This window comes from Centropristis striata, chromosome 22 (assembly GCF_030273125.1).
Source record: "Centropristis striata isolate RG_2023a ecotype Rhode Island chromosome 22, C.striata_1.0, whole genome shotgun sequence".
NCBI classification, from domain to species: Eukaryota; Metazoa; Chordata; class Actinopteri; order Perciformes; family Serranidae; genus Centropristis; species Centropristis striata.
This window is the reverse complement of record NC_081538.1, coordinates 5,200,496-5,227,003: the sequence shown is the minus strand read 5'-3', so window position 1 is coordinate 5,227,003 and position 26,508 is coordinate 5,200,496. Positions and strand designations below refer to the sequence as shown.

Below are 26,508 nucleotides of genomic sequence, written 5' to 3'. Positions count from 1 at the left end.
ATAGGCTTTCTAGATAATTAAGTCAAAATCTGGAGATAATCAACCTGTTCTCAGTCCCAATTCATCACACATGGATGCTAGGTCAGAGGCCCTAGTGTCAAACTATGACACCCCACATACCCCTGTAGTACCAGTTTTGCATGTGCAGGGCTGCTGTATAGGAGGTAAGGTGATTAAATATAAAGAGCAATAAAGTCCACACAGGGAGGAGGTTGGGACTGATCGATAAGTTAATCAAACATGCACACACTATGTATTAAGCCTGGGTCCTCATCTCAGGGTGTGGTCAATTTGCCTTGGTAACATGTTTAATTTACTTATTTCAACTCCAACCATGATCATAAGCTTAACCAAGTAGTTTTGCTGCCTAAACATAACCGTTAAATTTCAACACGGCAGAGATTATTGGGTCATGGTGTCTATATCAGATTCTGATGGGAGGACATGATAACCTTCTGTGATTCATTAGGGGTGAAAACATTTTAAATTAAATTATTGCAACCACTGCCAACCCTGGTCCACTGCTCTCTCTCTATAAAGCACATGTAGCCTAAAAGACATGGATAGTAATCCAATCCAATCCACTTTATTTATATAGCACAATTTTAGCAAACACAAGGTTTCCAAAGTGCTGCACAGACAATAAATAGATAACACAATACAAAGAATACAATACAATACAATAGAACAGTAAGATGCAATAAGATAAAATAAATTAAAAATGGGATAAAAAATAAATAAAATAAAATGTAAAATGTACTGCCCGCACAAAATAAAATATGCATGTATACAAATAAAAACAAAAAATCATAAAATCAACATAAAATCAACACTCTACGTGTATATGAGTATATGAGATAGCCACTGCAACACTATGAAATCCTATAGGAGCCGAACACCTGCTGCAGCAAAATTATCCTTTTCCTAAAATTCATTTATAAGACCGAAGAGTGCAGAGTGCTGTGGGACGAGAACAACAGAAGTGAGTGAATACAAAACCAAGTGTGACAGAAAAACAGGGAAGAATTTCCAAGTTACACTGCCAAAGTCTGACCAGGAGAGGGCAGCAAAGACCAAGAATACTATCACAGGACTGTGCCAGAATGCAGCATTGTGTCTGATAACATGAAATGTGTTCACTGTTTTGTTTATTTTGTTATACTTGCAACCAAACCCAAGCCAACAAGACACAGATTTTACCTGACAATAGTTTTTGTGATCTATCAAAAGATAGCAATGCTTGATGATTAAATACTGCATTCATCATTTTAATTGTTTTGTTTTTTATCACACTATATTTAGTCTCAGGAGGAGCAAATCCACTGTATTCCAGCGGGGAAGTGTTTCTCTTATTTTGGCAGCTCGGAAACAAAAACTTAATTTATCATGTGAGCTATAATTGCAGCTCATTTTCCAGTGGTTGGAAGTAGTGGCTTTCAGAATGATAAAGAGTTGCACTTAAGGGATTTCAGAAATCTACTGTGTTTATATGTGCACGCATGTGTTTGTGTGTTAAAGTAAATTTCCCTATTTCCCCAAGACAATCATTGGTAAAGAAACAGGAAATAACAAGTAAAAAATAACATGCAGAATTATTAGTCTTTACTTTTGCCAAACAAAGAGGTTGTGGGTTGTGTGTGTGTGTGTGTGTGTGTGTGTGTGTCGGGAGAAGAAAACTATTAATGTCATTACATGAAGCCTTAATTCATGACTCATAGCACATGTCAGGGACTAACATTTTCTAGATCTAATTATTGCTCTGCATTCAGCATGGACTGCATTGCACATATTGGATTACTTAACACTGAGCTATAGATTAAAGCATTCTGGCCACAAATGGATCATTTTACCCGAGGCTGTGTCAGTGTAGTTAGAAACAGTGCAGGCTGTTTTTCCTGCAGGCTCTACAGAAACAGACATGTGTTGAGGGAAGACATAGATCACATAGGTAAAGCCAATCATGTGGACACGAGGGACACATTGTACTTTATGACTTCACTCTGCTGTAATGTGCTTTTCTGCTCCAAAACAAACAGACCGTTGACGCTGTACATGTACAGTAATTGTTCAGCTCTGCAGCTCCTCTGTGTCTGTTGCCTCTGTGTTATGGCATTTTGGCCTATAATGTTTGGGCGACACTTTTTACGAACTTGTTATGTGAAGCACACTGAGCATTTTATAGTCAACATTGTGTTCACTTGCTGTGTGTGTGCACAAGGAAGTATTCCCATTCTTGTGGGCAGGGCGCACATGCTTGCAGCAACACCGTGGTGCATGTAAACACAGTGTGGGCAGAGACCATGTGCACTGGTTTCTTCCTTCTACTCAAACAATGCTTGCTCTTGAAAACTTGTATGTCGCTCACCCAAATGGGAACTTCTGAGTCTGAAACCTGCATTGTTTATAATCACCAACAAGGGGCGTCGACACTGTCTGCAAAAAGAACTCTGATTGTATGAAAGTCTATGAGAAGAAGAAGAAGTTAATCAGCTCAGTAAAAATTTCCTAATGTTTTTTAAGGTTTGCAGTAGCTGGTTTCAGGTCTTCTTTAACACAACATGTTGTTAATTTTGTAAATTATGGTCCCACTTAGAGTAAAATAGACAATAAAACAGAGTATGGCTATCTTGTGAACGACAAGTTGGTACGACGGTCGACTGTGTCTTTGGTCTTTGAACTTTGACACTTTCACAGTGTGTTTTCAGTTCATGTAAGTTAAATGTAACTTGTTTGGCACCTAGAAATGTTTTGTTTAGTGTTCTGTGACATTAAAAGACACTCTACAGTTTAACCAATCTAGCTAGCTAGCTTGCGCTAACCAAAGACCTCATAAAAGAAGTGGATGTAGTCACTGTTACCTCACCCATTGTTTTGTGGACTAATGACTAACTGTTTCTGCTTTTTAAACTTTACCGTCTTGATTTTTTGTAACTATCACATGCGCATAAAAGATTGGGAGCTGGAAGCATGCTACGCTCTCAGCTAACGCTAGCGCTTGTTAGCTAGCTTAGTTAGCAAGGTGGCGTTAGCTTAATGCCAAACTCAAGGCTTCAGAACAATAGTCCACAAACCAGTGTGTGACGTTACACTGGCGTCAGTTACTTTTTTTAAACAGTCTATAAGCAACCACCATTACAGCACCACAAAACTACCAAACAGCTCAGCCAGTGTGTTTACACCCACTTCCCTCTTGCCCATGAGTCTTGGCACCCTTCCTTCTGCGTGGGTACAGAAATTTGGCAGGTGCACTTTGGTAATAAATATTTTCCACTGACAGTGTTCCTATGAGGTCTACGTCTTATCATAACTGTGCCTTGATTTCTGGAACACGATGTTGACTTCAGATGTAGGTTTTGGACGCGTTGAGTGCCACAAAACCAAAACAAAACAAAATGACTCTCTGTGTAAGAGGAAAAGTATGTTTTTTTGGTATTTTCAGGTAATCTCAATGTGCACTTCATCCAAATGTTTACTTATCCCAGGGTTTAATTTGAAGTCTAGTCAAATATATTTCTATTGATGACAATTTACCTGAGCTGAAGCTGTGATCCCCTTCAAACTTGTACATATGTGATATATTTTTGCGCTGGAACTGGAGCTGATTTCATTTCCCATACAGTACAGCCTATGTTACAGTACAGTTTGATCCAGACTGGGTTAATCTCCAAGAAAGTATGAAGCAATTCTGAGAACTGTAGTACTGTCAAAACACTATGAACACGTGTATCGTGGCCTTTTGAATGTTTTTCTGAGTGTGTGTGAGAGACGAGGGAGGGAACTGTGTAGGAAAATGAAAGAAAGACAGAAAGGGAGGAAGTGATATAAAAAAGACTGGGGGGAGAGTGAGAGAAAAAGTATGTATATATACTGGCCGGTTTCCATCTCTTCTCCTTAGGGGACTCATGTGGTCACACTTTATCAACATCAGCCTTGGGAACATTGCCAAAACACACAACACGCGCACACACACACACACACACACACACACACACACCCCACACGGACCACAATCAAAACATTGGAATGCCCTACATACAGTTTTAGGGGCCATGTGTGTTCACTTAGAGTAATGTCTAAATGTACTGACTGTGCATTTATCGCGCTTAATCTGATGTTATCTTGATTTATTAAAATCTGTTCATAAAGGCAGGGATAGATACTTTGCAGCTGCAGTCTGAATAAGTGGGAGATCAGCAGGGTGTCACACATTTATCCCCAGAAGCCAGTTGGCCTCAGGGCTACTCCATTATGAATGTCCAGGGTCAACGACCTGGCTCAGCTTTTGCTTTTGAGGAATGAGAAAATGTTTCTTTATCGTCTTCTAAACTAGTGAGAAATCATCAAAAACCACATTTTTTTTCTTCTAATCATTTAAAAGTTGCCTTCATTATTCATTCTTCATTAAACAGATGCAGTAGCTGTAGCATATTAGTGTCTCTGTATTCTGGGTTTACTGGATGTGATCCAGTCATATGGTCTCCTGCAGATTTTCCTCTGAGGACTGATACTTAGCAGCAGCTTATAAAACTGCTATTAAACTTTATTTTTATTGCTTATTGGTTAAATACTAAGAATACTGTACCCACACAAGGTCAATGCACATACAATAAAAGATTAATTGAACAAGAAAATGCTCCCCACCACCTGTAGGCAATTTATGAATGACTTCAAGTATCATGTGATTGGATTAGAGCCCACTGTTTTTGAATTTACCTCAGTCTCATGGTTGGATTCTGACCTTGTAATGACTCATACATCAAAGTATTGAATGGAGTCATTAAGGTTTTGATTTGATGATGTGAGAAGCAAATTTATCCAGTAGTAGTTGAGATATTTAATAAAAAACCCCAAAGTATCAACCGTATGATGGTGCTAAAGGCAAATCAAAGGATAATTAAAATAAGTAGGCTACATGGTCTTGGAACCATGAATGTCTGTACAGAATTTAGAGACATTTCATCTACTGACGTGGTCTCCAGTCCTGCTCCCAAGCTACAGCCCTGCATTTTTTAATTGTTTCCCTACTCCACCACACCTGATCGGAATGATCTGCTCGTAATTTAGCAGCTGAAGCTTGCAAAGGGCTTGATAACGAGCAGATCATTCCAATCAGGTTTGGTAGAGTATAGGAAACAATTATTAAAACATGCAGGGCAGTTTCTCTCCAGGAGAACACTGATAGTAGATGTCAAGATGTTTCATTGGAAATTCTGACCTGCTGGTGATGCTTGATGGAAAGTCAAGGATCACCAAGTTATTTAGATACATCGTGTCATTAATATCTTTACCAAATGTCATGGTGCTCCATTGAAAAGTTAAGACAGCTTGGGAAAAGAACAAAATGTCAACCTCATGGTAGGGTACCAAACATTTAGGGACCATGACAATGCACGCAATTGTAGTTTGATTTGTCAGTTAGGACCAAAGTGGCGGACAGACCACTAACTTGGCTAAAAGCATGGTTACAATGTTTAATATCGCAACATAATCTCATACAACTGTTTGCATGATATCTTGCGAAAGCCATTGTGAAACAGTATCATAATCACAAATATAAACATGTGGTTGATGTTGTGAAATTAAACCACTTGGTTAAGTTTAGACAACAAAACTACTTGGTTAAGTTCTGAAAAAAAGAAACCATCGTAGTTTGGGTTAAAATAACTGCATCCATATGTAACAAGGTGACATAGAAGGCTACGTAGAACATGGCATAGCTATGTACAGAAGTTATCGTACAAGTTTACTCACTTAAATTGGCTGATTTTTGGTTTCACAGAGTACATGAACTGGGTAAAGTCCTATATTTTTCCACCCCTACCACCACCCATTTGCAAACTTTCCCACTCGTGTACCACTTCAACTGTCTCCTTACGGTTTTCCCGTCATAATTACTACGGCCACTAGAGGTCCCTGCCAAATAGCAAACGTCAATATAGGTTGTAATGAACTGCGCCTCCTGGCTCACGATTACATGGGTTGTATACAAATAATAGTGCATTACTTTTCTTAGGTATCTTAAGTATCAACAGTGAATGTCTGAATATTGATAATGATATTAATAACTTATTAATTATATATAACTCCCTACACAGTATTGAGCCGAGTCAGTAAAATGTACTTATGTAAACAGAAGCTCAGTTTTTTTCCCACTGGTTTTTGTGGACGTATGGTATTTATAAAGTAAGCACTTCCTAGAAATCTGAAGTCCTTGTAAAATTTCCATTCCTGAAATCCACTGATCCACAACACTGGGCCTAGGGCCATATCACATCATGTACACACACCCACACCAGCCCTACATACTTAAAGCACATACTTGATGTATATATTTATGGGGCCCATGCTGGAATATGTTGTTAGAGTTATGCACATTTGTGGCACTAATATACAGAAAAACAACAGCAGTCTTGCACCAGACCACATGGGAGCCCCCCCTGGACCTCACAGGAAGTGCACCTCCCCTGGACTCCAATTGGTTGCTATAATAGCCAATAGGAAGGGAGCGACTCTGAGTGGAGCTCTGGTTTTCTTTTAATATCTTATTTTTGCTGTCAGTCTGGCTCAGTGCTTGCTGATTTGACTGGGGTTTTTTTTCCTCCTGCATTTTTCCAAGGCTCCCTCTGCCCAAAGGCATCATCTTTCTGTTTGGTTTTTATGTAACTGCCATTTAGGTTGAGGAAGCAGGAAGAAAGTGGAAAAGCAGATGAAGAGAAACAGATAGGGACAGAAAGGAGAGGAGTCAGCATGACAAAGAGATGAGCTATGTTTTCTCCTGCTGGCTCACTGGCAGCAGAACACTGTCTGACTTTTTACTTAGTTCTGTCAGTAACAAAGGTCCATTGTTTCTAATGCACAATGTCCATTTGCAAAGGACAAATCACAGTTCGTCGATGTCCCTGAGGAGACTTGATAGCCAACTCTCTTAAGTTATAATCATTAAGAATCAATTTATCTAACCCCATTTTTATGCTACCTTTAGTTTTTTCAGATATAGTCTTTTAATGTTCATACAGTCATTTAGTTTGGTAATGATGCAGTGCACCTTTCTAAGGGATTCAGAGGAACCATCTACTATATGAAAACAATTTGATGTGATTCACCTCATGAACTAGTGTGGGATCATTTGAGTCTTCATTATTTAACAACCACATTCCATCATAATAGAAAAAATGATCCTGTGTGGCAGAAAAATGCTGTATCACTGTTACTGAGTATAATTCTGTGACTTTGCATGATTTACAGTTATATCTATATTTTTTCATTGAGATTACAACAACTGAGGTGGGTGATGGCATTTACAGGCAACCACATGACATGGTGTGTTACTTTGAATAAAGTTGCATATTTTTCTGGGTTTAAACATTGTTGGAAATATTTGATCAGTGGTGGAAAAAGTATTTCTTTTACCTCAGTAAAGGTACTAATATCGCACTGTGAATTTACTCCACTACAAGTACAAAAGTATCAGCATCAAAATGTACTTGAAGTACCAAAAGTAAGTTTTTATGCAGAATGGCCCAGCTCAGATTGTTATATATATTCCAAATACATTATGTATTATTAATATTCATGCATTTATGTAAGCAACTTTTTCTTTTCTTTTTTCAAACTAGGGCTCATTTTAACTACTTAACATACTGTTATGAGGTTTAATTCAAAAAAAAGAAAAAAAAAGAAAAATCACTTTAAATTTATCATATTTTTCATAATAAATCTTGACCTGAAAAGTAACTAAAGCTGTCGGCTAAATGTAGTGGAGTAAAAAGTACAATATTTGCCTCAAAATGTAGTGAAGTAGAAGCATAAAGTTACATAAAATGGAAATAATAATAAAGCAACTCAAAATTGCACTGAAGTACAGTACTGAGTAAATGAACTTAGTTACATTCCACAACTGTATTTGGTACATGGAAATGTAAGACACTAACACTATTTTGCGAAATATATGACATGGATAGAGTCCTTTTAAGACATACTAATGTAGAAATATTTCATATTATATATATATATATATTTTTTTTTTTTGCTACAGTGCAAAAATAACAGTTACTCTTTTTCTGTTGCATTTCTTTTTCTGTGAGTAAGGTGTGTTGGTTGCCCCTAGTGTTCAATACACATACATTTTGAATGGGACTCTGGACCTTTATTATTAAAACACACCTGCTATTACCACCAGGCCATACATAATTTGTCAGTTTTGTGTTTTCTTCAAGGTAGAACTGAACATTTTCAGGGTCAACAGTGTTAAAAAAATGTTTCTTTAAATTTTTTATTAGAAGACCTTTAGACCTTAATGATGGGAATACTGAGTGATATAAAGCTAAAAAAAACAACAACACATCAGCCAGGATTCAACTGACCACAAACATCAGGTGTGGCTTGCTATTTTCTTGTTGTTTGTTTTAGTGAATGGGGTCAGTAAGGGAAAAGCTGCGCTTCAGGTTATTTGTTTGTCTGTGTATGTGTGTGCTGATGGTCGCTGGGGGTGGTGGACATGTCAGTGAATAGACTTATTATGTTTAGAGACAAATAAACAGGAGATATAACTCAACACATGCACACAAGGACACACAAACTGGGTTAGAGTGTAAACACTTATTAGGTGAACTTTGACATAAAAAAAAAACAAGGAGGAGGCTATTATCTACACACACACACACACACACACACACGCACATCTGCATTTCTGCATTTCTGTCCAACTCACACACATACCATAGGTTCACAACTGACCCTTGACCTCTGCCACATGGCCAACCATCTTTCTGCTGACTGGCCTCTAATTAACAACACTGCAATGCAAAAAAAATGTTTTTGTGTTAGTCTTTTATTAATTAATGCTGCAGCATCTAAAATATGATGGTTGTCTTTTTGTTTTGGTGGAAAATTGATGAATAAGCAAAACCCAAAGGGGTGTTACATTATTGTGATCCTGCCTCACTAACAAACCTGTTCCCTGCTGAGTCCTTTATGTCACAACAGAGTGAATCCACATGTCATTTTAACACACCTCTTCATCCTTTTTCCCCCTCTTCCTCTCCTATTTACGATCACATAAACCATCGCTTTCTTCCTGACTTCCACTTCCTGTGTTCTGCTTTGACAACCAGATAAAAAGGCTTAAAGAGAGACACAAATTGATAGGACAAAATTACATTCAAACCTCTTCCATACAGAGGACTGTAATTGGCAGGGGATAGAATAACAAGCGGGAAAGTGTTTGTATTACACAACACTGATTATACTTGTGTACTTTTAGCACTTGTTCTTGTTTCGATCAAAGGAAATAGGTTCAATCATATATATATACTTCTTTTTCTACGAAATAATCCCCCAATTCCCCCATTTGATCTTTTAAAAGCTGCAGAGGAAATGACATACCGCACATAGTACGCACATCAAAATCAAATGAATTAAAATAAAAGATGAAACAAAGTTATGTTCTCTTAGTTGACATCTGTTTATCTGCTGAACTTCTCCTCCTCTCCTGTCCTCTGTGTGATGATCAAAGTGTCATCCTTTAGTGATCCAACGGAGGGTGAGTTGTTACACAGCGGGACGGACGCTGCAGTAATTGCTTGGCAGGATGTACACAGGAATCAATTAGAGTGTGTGTGTGTGTGTGTGTGTGTGAGAGAGAGAGAGAGAGAGAGAGAGAGGCCAAATTTAAGTTTTAGGCCTTGACAGTGAAGACGTTTTTTTGAACAGTGAAGACATTTCATCTGGTCCTCATTCCTTTAAAGGTCTCTTTGGGAGACTGAAGACCTGTACTTGAATATTTCACCTTTCTGCTGCTTTGTAGTTCTACTCTACTTGCTACATTGCAGAGGGGGATACTTCACTTTTCACTTAGTTACTTAGTTGCTTGTTATTTCACATATTAACAGTTACAAACAAAACATGATCATTTTCTAAAGTATAATGCAATGTTTTGGATTTAACTCGCTAATAATAAATGAGGTACTTAATAAAGACATATTCTGCACTTTGACCAGCTACAACATCAAAATGTGACAACCACTCATGGATGTATGAAGAGATCTAACGGTGCATTGCTTGCGACTGTAAATAAAAGGACTTAGTAACTTAATATTCATTAAAATGAAAATCTTCAACGTTATTGTATGAATGTATAACTTCAAGTCAGCGGTGGAAAAAGTATTCAGATCCCTTTCTTAAGTAAAAGTACTAATACCACAATGTGAAATTACTACAATTAAAAGTTGTGTATTCAAACTTACTTAAGTAAAAGTACAAAAGTATCAAAATGAAAAAGTATCAAATGAAAAGTACTGTACAGATTGTTCTATATATATTATTAACAACGTAATATAACTTATGAGATTTAATTTTTTTTAAATTAATAATCACTTGAAATTAGTTGTTTATGTTAAATCTTGATCTGAAAAATAACTAAAGCTGTCGGCTAAAAAAGTAAAAAAAAAAAAAAAAAGACGTAAAAAGACATATAACATATTATTATATTATATCTTATATTATATTATGCATAAGTATTACAATATTTACCTATAAAATGTAGTGAAGTAGAAGTATACAGATTTTTTTATTAACTTTTTTTATTTAAAAAAGGATTTTGTGTGTGTGTGTGTGTGTGTGTGTGTGTGTGTGTGTGTCTGTCTGTCTGTGTGTGTGTCTGTGTGTGAGACACAGAAGCACCATGACACTGGCGACCCACTCAGCCTCAGTGACCTTTGACCTTTGATCTCTCACCCAGAGTGGGGAGACACTGTGCCACACACAGACCCACCCAGAGAGCCTTAAAATCACCAACCAGCACAGAAAATAACCATAGACTGTATGAATGGAAAATTACATAATTTCTATAATTTAAACTATGGTTTAACACAACCACGAGTGTATATTCTTGTGTTTCTGTACGTGATTGTGTGTATGGCTACATTTGGGCTTCTATCTGCCCTAGGGAGCAGGAGAGAGGAAGAGTGGCAGCGATCTAATATCAGTTGACTCTCTGCATTCCTGACCATAACCACATGGTGTAGCAGAGTTTCCCATATCAATGCCTCAGCCAGCCAGCCGGCCCCTCCGGCCCTGCAGGGGCATCCTACGGAGACCTGACAAAGGGACGCATATCCAACCCGCAGATTTTACAAATATGATATCATAAAGCTTTTTTTGCTGTATTGGGTTTGACTTCTGAAATCATGATTTCTCAAACTGGGTCTTTTTTTATCAGGCTTTTGTCATTCACTTTCATAGATTTTCCCATGGCAAAAAAAATGCTCTGAAATTCATATAATCGTGATCCAGGGGGCGCTGCCATGTTGCCAGGTGGCGACCTCTAGTTGCCGTAGTTTTTATGACGATTATGGCAGGAATTGAGGCTACGTAATCGTTATTTTCTGATCAGATCTGTGAACAGTGGGGTGATAGATGTCTCAAATAAACCCAGCAGACGTTATTATTTTAAGTGAACTTGTAAACAAACTTCCTTATGGGAATACGTCACAGTTTAAGTCCCCTTTGCATCACGTATGTAACCTACACAGTCTTGTCCTGTAGTTACACATATGGAAGTAGTTATTTTAATCCATAACAGTTTTTTTTTCAAAATTAAGTAGTTTCCAAAGCAGTTTTGGTGCCTAACAAAGTAGTTTCATTGTACAATGGTAACAATGTGTTTAACCCTTTATCAGGCAAAGAACTGTATTTGGTAACTTCAGGTAATATTTCGAGAAAAAAGTTGCAAATTTACTAGATTAAAGTGGAAAATCTACAAGAAAAAAAGTCGCAGATTTAAGAGATTTAAAGTGGCAAATCTGTGCCAAAAAAGTCGCAGATTTACGAGAAAAAAGTGGGAAAAAAGAAACTTTTTTCTCCCAGATTCACCACTTTAAAACAGCCAAGGGAGTTGTTAAAAATGTATTCATGCATTAATATATTGCATTCATGTGTATTTTATTTAACAACTATCTTAATGCCTATTGTATTTTCCATGTATTGTTATGCCTCTGAAAATGCTTTGAATTACCTTGTGTATGAATGGTGCTATACATAAACATTTATCTTGCCATTGGACCATTTCACAAAGTTAATTAGAATGGCCAGTTATTGAAGTATATGATACAAACTATTGTGCACAACATTTCGTAAGATATTGTACATACTGTTGTATAAAGGTACGTGTTTTTTGTAGTTTTTGTCTTGAAATACATCAATATCAATAAAAAGAAGCCCTTTTGAGATACTCTAGCAAAACTTTTCACTGATCATGTTTCTTGTCCTGTCAGACCTTGATATTATTATAATAAAGAATAAATATGATGGTCAAAATTCTAACAATTAGATCAAAATAAGACCAAAATGAATAATAAATAAACCAGAGTTATCCTTTTATCAAAAAAAAGGAAACTGTATTAAAATATACTGGTCTAACTAACTGACACTGTGTTGAGAAAACAGCAGTATAAATCATGAGGTGGACTTTGACAACAGCTACAGGTGAAGGTTGTGTGTGTAGTGTGTGTGTGTGTGTGTGTGTGTGTGTGTGTGAGAAGAATTGCTCATAAACACCTGGTTCTCCTCTGACATGAGCCATGCTGGAAGAGTCAGTTGCATAAGAGGTTGACGTATGTTGCTTTCTGTTATAGCATCCTCTGGCATGGTATAAACTCTGAAGAAATGCGTGGCAGATGTGTGTGTCTCCAAAGTGTGTGTGTTTGCCAGGTGGGTATGGGTGTGTATCACATGCCAGTAGCACCATCGCCATGTTCTTGAACACACTGCATGCTGTCATGGTTACATTACAAATACACACACACACAAACAGATATGTTCTTATGTGGAGTGGATGATTTTTCTGAAGTGGCGACTACAGTTAGTGTTGACAAGCAGGAATGACAAGTATGTACAGCAGAGTTGTGTCAAAAGCTTCCTTTGCAAATGTAAATCTCTTGAATGTGCAGATCAGTCAGACTCGTGTCAAGCAGACCTCTTATGGGGCTAATTATAATGACAGACAATTTACACTAATAGCTTCAACACACAGTATAACCTTGTACTGCAGCTTTTCTACATGCTTGAATTTCACGGAAGATGTGCAAATGTAATATTTTTCCAACAAATAATACAATATATGCTGCAGGTTAGTGCACTTTACACACAACAATGAATTTGAACTAAAACTTGTTGAGCAAACATCTGCTTTAAAGCTTACTATAGTTAAGTATTCTATTTGATTATGTTCTGCAAGCACACACTAGTCATGTTTCCATCAACAAATGTTTATGCACGTTTTGAAGATTTGCATGAGAAAAGCTTGATGGAAGCACCAAAATTCATTAAAACTTCTCTTCACTTCTAAAATTAGTCAATGAGTTAAACGGGAGATGGAAACGTTACAAGTTGTGATGTAGTGAACATTTAACTCACATGACTGATCAGCTGTTTCCGCTCTGATATGAAAGAACAATTATAAGTTACAACGTTGAATCCAAGTCCTGAAGACTTTTCTCCATTTTCTCTCATGGTTGGTTGTCCAATTAGCAACTTCTTTTTTGTTGTTGTTTTTCTCTTTTGTGCAATCTCTTCTTCTTCTACTGTTTATTGACGGATGAACCATACAGCAATACATTACACTGCCATCTTCTGACCAAAGTATGCCTATGCAGCTTTGTTTATTCGCTCTAAACCAGTTGCTGGAAACATCCCTAATTCTTATTTTCTTTACTGCAACATTGTTTTTTCCCAGCTCGTGCCACTTTCTATGTTTTGACATTTGTGATTCCAACTTGTCTGCATTGCACTTTACTTTGCTTTGTTGTTTTATTGTAATTTTTGTTGTAACTTTGTTAAGAAAAGTGCTATACAAATAAAGTTTATTATTATTATTTTTAAAAAATAGCTTCAAAATTTGTTTAGACTTTAATGGAAACAGGGCTACTGACAGTATAATGCATCTTTTCTTTAAACATGTCTGCAACTGATTTGATATTCATGTACATAATAATAATTAAAAATATATATATTTTTTACCAGGAAGAAAGAAAGGGAGAAACCAAATGTGTTATCTTTTGTTAAACTTCGAATTTTTAACAAATGTTTTGTCATTAATTCTAAGTTCAGAATGTCATTCTCCTGTCCTGAGATGATGATGATATTTATGTTCTATTTTAAGTCCCGATAATTTCCCCAAATAGAAACTGTAAACCTGTTTTTTCCCCTTGAACAAGACAACACACACACACACACACACACACACACACACACACACACACACAAACACATACACACACACATCCACAAAGACCAAATCATACGCCTTACAATCACTAGAGGAAATTGACATGCATTTCATACAATAGCATGTGAAAAGACCTGGGCCCCATCTGGGTTGATTTGTGAAGTTGTAAAAATATACTACTCATTGTTGAGTGTTTGCTTGAACTTTTTCTATCAGTGAGGCATGTTTAGAGAGGGAACGGACTGATGTCAAAGCGTCTTTGTGAGGACGAAGATGGGAGCAATAGCTGGAATTCCTTGTGTTTCTTTGTGGTGTTTAACCTGTCATAAAAAGGTGCATGTAGGTTTGTACTCTGTGAACTCAGCGGCACAAATACTTGAAATAACATGTTGCTGAAATTACGTCAGTCATGTTGCAGTCATAAGTCAGACCTAATAATAATGTGCCGCTGTTGTCATCAAGCTGTTAAATTGCATTTTTGCTCGTCACTTTTTTTCCGGAGATCAGAGGTCAACAGTGAGCTGCTGGAGGACCCTCGGGGGGGCAGATGTTTGTTCCTGTGGGAGCTGATTGCAGACCTTCCCTTTGAAGGAATGTTGTCTCCAACCACCGTGCTGCTGCAGCAAGGGTGTCATTTCAAAGTGATGTACTGCATGAAATAGGGTTAGACTGTGGGAATGTTTTTTTTCTGCAAAAAATGTCAGAAATATCCTTAAAACAGCCTTCAGCCATTCATAAATTGAAGTTTACCAAGAAGTCTTCACAGTTATGCTGCAGTGCTGCATTCTACAAGATGACAAAGGAGAGATATTGGGCTGTTTGTATTTTCATTCCAAAGTAAAATTACATTATTTTATTTCTTTTGCAAAAAGGCTTATTTCATCATTTAAAATGTACCAGTTCTTATTTACATGATATATATGTATATGTACACACAGACAAACAAAACACAAGGACAATATAAAACGCCTAATATCAAGTTTCAATTATAAACTGACTAATAAAAATTTAGAAAAAAGTTACGCTATACAGTGTGATCAGTTGCCCACTGAACAGCACCACAGCAGCTCTGTCTTGTTATAAAAACTTATCTAAGTAAGAATACAAAAGTTCCAGCATCAAAATGTACTTGTTATGCAGAATGTACCCACTCGGACAGTTTAATATATACAAAAACATTATTGAATCATTATTTTTGATGCATTTACGTAAGCAGTGTTTAAATTATCTCAAGGTAGGGCTCATTTTAACAACCTAATATACTGTTATAAAGTTAAATAAAAAAAAAAAAGGTCTGATCACTTTAAATTTATCATGTTTTTCATGTTAAATCTTCACCTGAAAAGTAACTAAAGCTGGTAGCTCAATGTAGTGGAGTAAAAAGTTCAATATTTGCCTCAAAATGTAATGAAGTAGAAGTATAAAGTTACATAAAATTTCAGTACGTGACAGATAGAAGTTGCAGCGAGCTTTGGAGAAGCTTTTGATCATGTTATGGCAACTTGTTATCTTTCCATCTTCACCTTCTTTCCAATATTTTTTTATCTCAAGCTGAAAAAATAAAGGTGCTGTTTGTGTGAAAACGCCTACAAACACCTGGAAATTGAAATGGCAAAGAAATCACTGTTGCCTACAATAACAAAAACATGAATGTGCAGCCTGTGTGTACGTGTGTATGTGGTATACTGAAATTATGAGAACAAAACTCAATGAAGCCTGAAAAAACAGCAACAAACTTGTTAAATGGCTTAATCCTGTGAGTCATGTCAGTAACAACCGCTGTGATTACACAACGTGTCCGGACAGTGTTTGTGGTTTGGTGTAATTATAATTCATTGACCTGAAAAGTCACTTTGCAACAATTTGATCTCACTTACAGTCACGTCGGAGTGCCGGTATCCAAAACAAACATGCGTGGGAGACGAGTGTGGCAGGGGCTCACTGCTGCAGGATGTGTGTGTGTGTGTGTGTGTGTAGATACGTTATACTGTAAATATGCGTACAGTACTGTGCATGTGTCAGTGTTTTGGAGTTGTGCCTCAGGGGTTGAGGTGTGGTGCGAACAGGTGTAATGAAAAGAAACAGAAATATAGAGGAGTGACAGTTTGATGTGTTTTTAATTGTCGTGCCACTCTCTCCTTCTGAAGGTTTTTTTTTCCCCCAGATTAACCGAAGCCTGTGCTCGGAGTTTAAGCCCCCCTCAGGCGGGCAAGCTTTCAGGCTTCGGCCATGTGTGACATCACAGGACATTCCTCCCAGCGGCTTCCTGGCTTTTAATGGCTTGGCCTTCATCACCATCCACAACACACACTTCCTTCCTCTGTGTTTGTGTGCATCTGGGCATTCCCGCTTCCCGAGTTCCACGAATGCTGCTGTTTTGTGCCAAAACGTGAGACGTTTAAAGACACGGACAGATATAGACACTGCCTAGGGTTGAAAATATGTGGGGGAAAAAAAAACTACCCCAAAACAAAACGCTGAGTGTGGAAAGATTTCATCTGTTTATTATCAATGGATGAATTCTACAGCATAACAAAATTGCCTACACTTAAAAGCCTTTCATCAGTCACGAAGAGACAACTGCGGATAATAAATACTCAAAAACAGACTGTTTGTTTGTAGAGTGGAATACATTTCCACTGCTGAGTATTATTTCGCCTTTTTCACTTTTTTTAAGAGGCACAGGGATTACTTTTACATATTTTTACCACCTTTTTTAACGTTATATATGACAGAATATAAGGAAAAGCACCATATAGCACACAAAGCAGACCAACAGCAGTTTGACTGTTTAAAGCTGACAGTTTTTCTTCAATCCCTGCCAACATTTTGTTTACTTGAGATGTGACAAGTGGAAATTTACCACAGCCAAAGGTTTTACACGTGAAGCATACGCCTCTGTACACAACAGGCACCTGCACCGGGGATGCCTGTTCAACCAGTCAGATATGACCAACTCTACAGCGAGGTCACAGCCTCCATCTGTGTGTATGCATACACCTGACCCTGTACCGGGTCAGGTGTATGCTGCTTTGTATATGTCTCAGTATAAGGACATGTTTTGTTTTATTTTGGAGGAGTGTGCTTGACATGAGTACGCGATGTATGACGAGATGTCTGTACAGGTATATGTCAAAGGTAATGTGGGCCTTTGTGCATGTGCATGAACTAATATTTGCATATGCACGCATACACAAACACACAGTTATGTCACTTTTGTCGACTGTACACATATTTTCATTATATAACTTATCCTAACCAATGGATGGATTACTGAACAGGCCTACCAGGCACACTTAGTGTCAATGTCCCCCTGGCCTTAAATCTGCAACAAAAAAAACACATACTGACCACAAAAAAACGACAACTACAAAAACGAAAGACTACAGAGACAAAGAAACACAAATTGTGACAAAAAACAACAACGAAGAGAAACAAATGACTACAAAGTGACAAAAACGACAACAAAGTTGCACAAAATGACTACAAAGAGACAAATCACAACAATGAGACAAAAAACAACAACGAAAAGACACAAAATTACTACAAAGAGACAAAAAACTACTACGAATGGTCAAAAACAACAACAAAAAGACACAAAATGACTACGAAGAGACAAAAAATGACAACAAAGAGACACAAAATTACTACAAAGAGACACAAAATTACTACAAAGAGACAAAAACAACAACAAAAAGATAAAAAATTACTACGAAGAGACAAAAAATTACAACAAAGAGACACAAAATTACTACAAAGAGACAAAACAACAACAACAAAAAGTGCCTAAACAACCATAAAGTCTGTGTGTCTTGCTCGTTTGGAGGAGGGACTTTCGCATTTCTGTGCCCAGGGGCCCACTGTCTAATAATCCGCCCATGCACGAACTATAACCTTTACGGTTATTTTCCTAATAACCCAAACCTTAACCACTGACCCAGAAATCAGATATTACCCTTTGGACACAGATTTTGTCCCTATTTTGAGCTCAATTAACCGGTCTTTAGTCAGAAATTTGTCACTCAAGGAGGCCTTAGTCAGGAACACACACACACACACACGTTCTTGTACTTCTATCTTTGTGAGGACCCTCATTGGAGGTGAATTCCCTTGCAAGGTTATAATAGTTTTGGCTTTTTCATCAGTTTTAGTTTTAATTTTGTTGTGAATTTTTGTTTTCAAATTCAGTTAGTTTTAATGAGTTATTAGAGTGAGTTTGCTAGTTTTAATTTAGTATTTATTAGTTTTAGTGTTAGTTTTAGTTTTTTGTAATGGGGTATTTGTTGGTTGGGAGATTAGAAGAGGTCACAGTAAATTTTGCCTTTATTTCCTTTGTCTTATCCATCTTCATTATGTATAAAACAAGTTGACAAAGACGAAAACGAAGGACATTTTCACTAGAATTTTAGTTAGTTTTGTAACCCCACAATACAGTTTCAGTTAATGAAATCTGAAATCTCAAAAAAGCCTTTAAAGAAGTGAGGACCGGCTGAAATGACCTCACTTGCAAAAATGTCCTCACAATGTTGGTTAAAAACGTGTTCTGGTCCTCACTATGTAGGAAGTACAAGAACACACACACACACACACACACACACACACACACACACACCTGCTCACACATACCTGCTCATTACATTTCCTGATGATGTACATGTCCATAATGCTCAGTAAACTTATATATCTTACATACATACTTGCACACATTGATTTTATGACAACAAAGCATCTATTGTCCCATTTTACACACATGCACATATAAATACAACAATCTGTGTAACTGCTGCAATCAGTAGTCAATGTACACACACGAGGAGGTTAATTTACTGTCATAATAAAATCCACGATGACATGTTCCCTGTAATAACTTTACGACCAATGTGGCTATACCAGAGGTACAATGCATAGCTGAGGTTTACATGCTATCATCACAGTCTCATACAACTGTTATCAGCTTGTGTGTGAAAAACCCCAAAAGGAAACTGGAAAAAAATCACCCTGGTTACTGCAAGACTTATTATTGCTGGTGCAATGTGGTAATAATCAACATGGATCTGAGGCCTCTGTGATCAAAGCTACTTCAACAGCCACTCGTGTAATTCCCGATAACCACAAGACTGTGATGTGCTTCCACTGGTGGAAATTATTGTGTTTAATCATCATGATGGAAGTTTTCCACTGAGACAAACCCTTTAACATTTAGTTCCACATCTGTTTTCACAGATACACAGTTAACACAATGAGAACCATGATAACAAATGTATGTAAATGATGCAGTACCATTAAATGCTGCAACATTAGTGGTGCTAGATAAGAAGACATTATCTTTTTTTCCTTTTTTTTTTTTAATAAATACATATATTTATATAATATTGGCTGGTAACTATGCACCTGATAAGGTCCACATCTACTTGTAACCGGCTGAGAGAAACTCAGTACAAAATACTTCACAGGCTGCATATTACTCCTGTTATTTTAAACAAAATTGACCACTCCATATCTCCTCTGTGTACCAAGTGCAACTTAGAAAGGGGGACGTATTTCCATTACTTTTAGGAATGTAAACTAATTTTCAGATTTTGGACACTTATTTCAAAGGTAGTCAGTGGGATATCTAAAATAAAAAATTAAGAAAGACCCTGGGGTTTTCCTCGTAGGCCTCATAGACTTACATCTCACTGCGTCACATCATAAGCTCCTTGATAAAGTCCTTCTCACACCTCGACAGTGTATATTAAAAAACTGGATCAAAACTCTTCCACCTAGTGTCACCCTTTGGTAGGGAGAACTTATACCTTTTTTATTTTTTTTATTGTCTCTGCACCTTAATCTCTTAATAATGTACTGTGTCTTTTTTATCTACTGCTGATTTTAATGTGTGTGAGTTTTCTCATAGTCTTTTGTCTATTTTGTTTCTGGTTTCTGTAGCACTTTGAGATTTCTTAATGAAAAGTGCTTTACAAATAAAATGAATTATTATTATTATTATTATCTTTGATATTCTCCCTCATGAAAGATAACAAGCTGCTGTAAAGGGTAAGGAGTAAGGAGTTAGTTTTTTGCAATTTTTTTATATTCCTGCAGATATGAAAAATCTGCTGTTGATGGGCAGATGGTTCTCTGACTGGGAATTATGAGTACATATTGCAGACTGGAGACTAACTTTTGGGGGGGGGGGGGGGGGGGGGGGGTGTTAAAAAATACATAAATAAAAAATATATATATGTATCTACTTTTATATATTAATATCTATTTTCTACCTTTTAATATTTTTTTAAAAACTAGTCAATGAGGGCTGACACTGTGTAGTAAATCACTATTTATCTAAGAGAGGTTATTGCTGTTTATTTACACTGAAGAGGTCAAAGGTTAGACGGATATTCCAGAACGAGCAAGACACACAAACATAAAGGCACAAACGTAAATGCAATAGATCAGAAGAAGTGTCTAAACCTCATATATGTCCCCAGAGGCTCCTAAAGATGATGTATGTATGTTTGCACAGAGCAGGCTTATATAGACAGAACACTGAGAAAAAATGCCGTGAAACGTTTTATGTGTCTTTCAAAAGTCGTAACAAGAGATTAGAGCTACATGCTTGTTAAAGTCGAAGATTGAAGCACAAGTTTATAGTTGTTTTGTTGTCTTTTATTTATTTTATATGCATTTCATTGCATTGAAATGTACAAATCTACATTTTAATGCACAGTATATGACACTATTTGAATTTTTGAATATTCTGTTGAGTATAAAAATAGTAATAACTGCTCATTTGCAACTTCAAAACTATTTTTTAAATGCACGCTAAAAGCCCTCAAAAAACATGTGAGACATTTTCATGCATATTTTGAGTGTAATTATGCAATGATTTCTAAATTAATTGACCACTAATCAGATCTGCTGCAACTCTTTTAAATCAAGACTAAAGACTTTTCTGTTTGCTCACTGCCTTTACTGCACTGTAACGTTTACTCCATTTATATTTGGTATTTAAAAAAAAAAAATTCAGCTCACTTTCAATTTTAAAATGTTATTATATTATAATATACTACATATTACAATATTACAATATTTGAATGTACTTTTATATTTTTCCTAAATATTTTATATGCACGTTTTTAGTCTTACATTTTTATTTTTGAATGTCATTTTATATATGTCTCTTTTAAATGCTTGTAATGTTTTGTATAAAGCACTTTGAATTGCCCTGTTGTTGAAAGGTGCTATACAAATAAACTTGCCTCGTCTAATGAAAAAAATACTTGAGTGGATGCTTTCGTGGTTTTACACAGAGGACAATTAATAACAGAGAGAGCCTTTGTTTCACTTTCAGCATGATCTCATTGTGAAGTCAACAATAGTCCCATGAGCACCGCAGGCACCGGGGGACATCAGTGACCGAGACTGGATGAGGTAAGACAGAACCTCACCCACCTCCCACACTCACTCTGCCCCTCCATCCCTTAACATGCTTCACATCTAGTGACCTCACACAGCTACATCACTCTATTGCATTAAGTAAAATACACTGGTTATAAGCACGTACACAAAGCTTCAAGTGATGCTGTTTGACCCCTGCACACACACACACACACACACAAACACACACAAACACACACACACACACACACACACACACACACACACACACACGCATACACACACACACACACACACACACACACGAGCATTTACATGCTCATAATCATATACTATTCATATGTCAACAGGACAGTTTATACATACACACATTCGTAAACCCAAACTTGACCAGAAACATAAACGTCCGGGATCTTTCCCATACACACACACTTTGTCTTATCCGATGACCTCACACTCCTGCATGAGGAAAGGAAAACATAGAGAGAGCGAGGGCTGTATTTACCTTAAGATTCACATACACACACTCCATACTGGCCAGCAGACCGCTGCATAGCAACACATCTTATCAACAAACACAAGAGGTCAGATTCAGTATGTGTCTCTGTCTGTGCATGTGTGTGTGTGTGTGTGTGTGTGTGTGTGTGCAGCCAAATTAATGTTTTTCTGGATTTCTACATGCCAAGAGACCTCTTTTCTTCCTCTTTTTCTGTTTCCATCAATTCATCCTCTTTTCCTCTGTCGTTCTTCTCTTAAAGGAACAGTTCAACATCTTATGCTTATTCACCTTCTTTCCAAGAATACATTTTTCATATTTTAGCTTTTATTAAGAGTTAGGCTGCTAGACTTTTAACTAAAACATGGAAGAGAGATTATATAATATTGATTTTAACTTTTTTCTTCCAGCTTTTTCTAATTTATTTATTTATTTATTTTTAGCTCCAAAAATCTTTTACAATAAATTTTAAAGCAACTTTATGCAGCTATTTTACCCCCCATTTTGATGCTACACTCATTTTATGGAAAATATATTATAATATGTATTTACTTTATCTCTTTTTAATACCATTCTTATGTTTTTTTTTGTTTTCACTCGTCATTTTTATTACTCTTTATGGTCTTCTTATTTTAACTTTTACTTATGTTTTATCATCCTCTGTCTTTTTTTGGTCTAATTTCATTGCCCTTGTTTCAATGTGTTGCATTTTTATTTTTTATTGTAAAACACTTTAAGCTACATCTCTTGTATGAAATGCTCCACTGTTTATTATTACTATTATTAATGTTGCATCTGTGCAATGTGTATTAACCCCCATCACACACAGTCTCTAAGGCATTGTATATGTTTATGACATTGTATATGTTTATGTCTTTTTCTATGTGAATGCATTTCCACAGATGTGTGGCCACATGTGTGTGGCTGCGTCTCTATATGTGTTTGGCAGTGATCCAAACACAGCACACAGTACAGTCGACCTTTATATGAATTAGTGTGTGGCACCTCAAACCACTGCAGTTAAATGAAGCTGTACAAGTGCAGTTGATAAGCAACTAACAGTTCTATGAAAAATAAATACATTTTTTACGAATTCCAAGAAAAAACTTTTATCGGCTACATGTGTTTTTATGAGCAGAGCAGGGTGTGCATACAGAGCTGCGTGGAAAGTCTGAACTTGGATTTATAAGTCTGATGTGTATTTCTGATTTATGTGTAGCTGTGTGTGTGTGTGTGAGTTATAGTGTTGTGAGTTGTAGAGTCCCAGCAGGGGAGCCTGAACACCAGAGAGGGGCTTTCCTGTAGTTTCTTGGCGAATACGACTGGAACAAGTGGATGAGGAACAAAAGTGTGACACAACACTCTTGGCCTAAAGCTGCAGCTTGTGATTTATCTCGTCTGTAATAATCCGCTCAAGTTTTTAGGAATGATCATTTAGTTAGTTTGTCAAATCATGTCTTCGGGAAATATATCACGCCGAGTCTTTCACTGAAAATAACATTTAAGGAGAAGTTGGAGTCAAGATTTTAAATCCTGCTCAAGTGGAAGCAGACTGCTGTGTTTCACTCGGTGACACGATAATTACGGGTTTGTGAAAGACAGAAAGCAGGAGACAGAGAGGCTGCTCCGTGTGTGTGTGTGTGTGTGATAATCTAATTGTTTATATCTGGTGGGATCTAAAGTTTTGTCTGGTATCACTCATCGTGGCTGTTTTTGCACACACGCTCGAAAACCTTCTAAAAGTCTTTTCACGTTTCTGCACACACATGGCAACGCACTGGGCTCCGCTCCTGTGAAGCTGTTTCACATTCAGACCGAGTCGGCTGTCATTTCCCCCACCGAAAAATGAAAAGAAAACACACACTCCCTCCACCTGACAGAGGAAGAAGGGAAACAAAGGGAAAGGGAAAAGTAATGAGTTAAATACAGAAAAAAAGAGAGAAAATGAACAGTGGTGTAAGAAAAACTTCAAGTACTGTAAATTCACCTTATTTAATATAAACTAGTGCAGTGCCTGTAGGAAGTATGTATTCGCATAGTAGATTTTTCAATTATGGCCAAATGAGGTTGTGTGTGAAAGTGGGATGTACAATGAGGTGTAATACTCTTAATGCGTAGTGTTAATATACAAAGTGTATATTGGGTAATACATGGATGTACATTGAGATATAAAGAGACACAGAAATAGTTATTTTAAGAAGAAGAAACTTAATCATTCAACATGGTTAGACATATATACAGACACAGATATAGGAGGGAATAAGTTTACATGCAGCACAAACAGATGGATGTGAATAATGTGAGTAAGGGTTATTAGATGTGTTGTGGAATGTGTAGTGTGCAACTCCATAAAACACTTTTCATAAGGTACCACACCATCCAGCACATACACATTGAACATTGATATTCGCTGGAAACTATATTTTTGGAAAAATCGAACCTTGTAGTGCACTTTAAAACTCCTAAAGATGGATAGGCTAACAGAATGGACTTACAGATATGATGAGTCAGGCGTGGGAATCCAGAGTGAGTTGTGTTACTGACCAGGTGTAGGCCTATCACACAATGGGGCGGAGCCTCCCTAAAGGGGGCGGGGCTCCCCTAAAAGGCGTCCGATCAGAAACAGTGTAATGCTGCAACTGGTATAGGTAAATAATGATATTTTGAAAAATGAATTAAAAAATCTTCAAAATCGAGGTCAGAGAGATATGCCCTAGACACACATCTACACACACACAGATACACACACACGCACACGCTTTTATAGATAGATTACATAATAAAAATTCATACGCATACATATAGAATATGTTAAAAAACAATAATATTTGATGTTTTTGCATCTGATACTACTGTAAATTTATATTTCCATAACCGCTGTTAAAATGTAACAAAGTACATTTACCTAAATACTGTATTTAATAGTCAAAATTTAATTAATATTATTTAATATTAGTATTTATTCTTCTACCACTGCTTTTTACTTCACCACATTTATCTGAGAGCTTTAGTTACTAGTTACTTCACAAATAAGGATTTTTACACACAATTCATATGAAGAACTTGTAAAATATCACGTTAAGATGCAGATTAAATGACCCAACAGCCTCTTAAGTGCAGCTAAAACAGTTAGTGGGTCGACAGAAAAATAATTAAACATTTTTATTTAATTAAAATGTATTTTTTGTATGAAAATATTTCATGGCTTTTTCCTTTTGGTTATTTTGAACCTTTATTTATTTATTTATTTTTACTTTAAGTAGATTTTCCTGATAAATATTTTTTACATAATTATACATAATTAACCGTATAAATGCTGGACTTGTAATGGAGCAATTACTATAAGTAAATTATCAGAATACTTCCTCCACCAGTAGATAGTAAAAGTTAATACTCTTGAAATGTAAATGTATTATTATTAATTTCTCAGAGTTTAAGTTCTTCTGAATGGCAGTAATATAAAGAAGCCTGTCTGTCAGTACAGCCAATAATCTGATCCAGGTGCTGACAGTCACATGTGTTTATGTTTCGGTTATCAGGCGACTGCAGGAGTAACAACAACAATGAAATGAGGAAAATGCCAGAAATCCAAATATGTTACATTGTGTGTGTCAGTCTGTCCATTCAACCGCGTTTTTAGAAAATTGGATCTTTCAACCCTGTTTTAGTTTTCCTGCAAGTTAGAGAGCAGGAAAAAAAAATCAAAATGTTGAGGTTCATTTCTCAGCCTTGAAAACTGTAGTTTGGCAACTTCTGCTCAAGGTCCACTTAATGGCTTTTTCCTGAGCTTTCAACCGTATAACGTATACTTTAAGAGGTTAAAAGTTTCACAACAACAGCTAGAATAGAAACGTGACAAGAATAAACTTAAATGCTTACTTTAATGCCAACAGGGGCAAAAAAAGTCTTTAAAATGCTATGACATCGAAATAAAGCAGATAAATGACAAGCTGAGGAAGTTCCATAATGATGACTAGACACATAGTAAATCTGGTACAAAGACTGACAGGCACACCCACACACACACCCACACACACACACACACACACACACACGCACAGACACACACACACACAAGGTGAAACATATACTATATATACTATACGAACCAAATATTACATTACATGCCTATTACATAACAAGAGTCATTTAAGGCTCTGTTTGGTCTCAGATTAAAGTTCCCGGAAACACACACAGGCACACACACACTTTCTTGTACTTCACACCCACACTCAGAATGTGGCATTTGTCATGTAGGGGCCAAGAACACACACACACACAAACACACACACACACAGATGTAATGTCAAAGGGCAGGCAGCAGTGTATTCTGGGAGGTGAGAGAAGTGGGAAGGAGATGAGAGGGACGGTGGTCATGGAGGGACAAACAGCACCAGACGCTGAAGTA

The 26,508-nt window shown here is 36.8% G+C and overlaps 1 protein-coding gene across 5 annotated transcripts in view; it reads right to left on the bottom strand.

Annotated features, from left to right (window-relative positions):
* The window catches only part of LOC131961108 (ninjurin-2-like), a 36,539-nt gene that overhangs the window by 3,985 nt on the left and 6,046 nt on the right, over nucleotides 1-26,508 (bottom strand). The gene's annotated exons all lie outside the window — the stretch shown is intronic.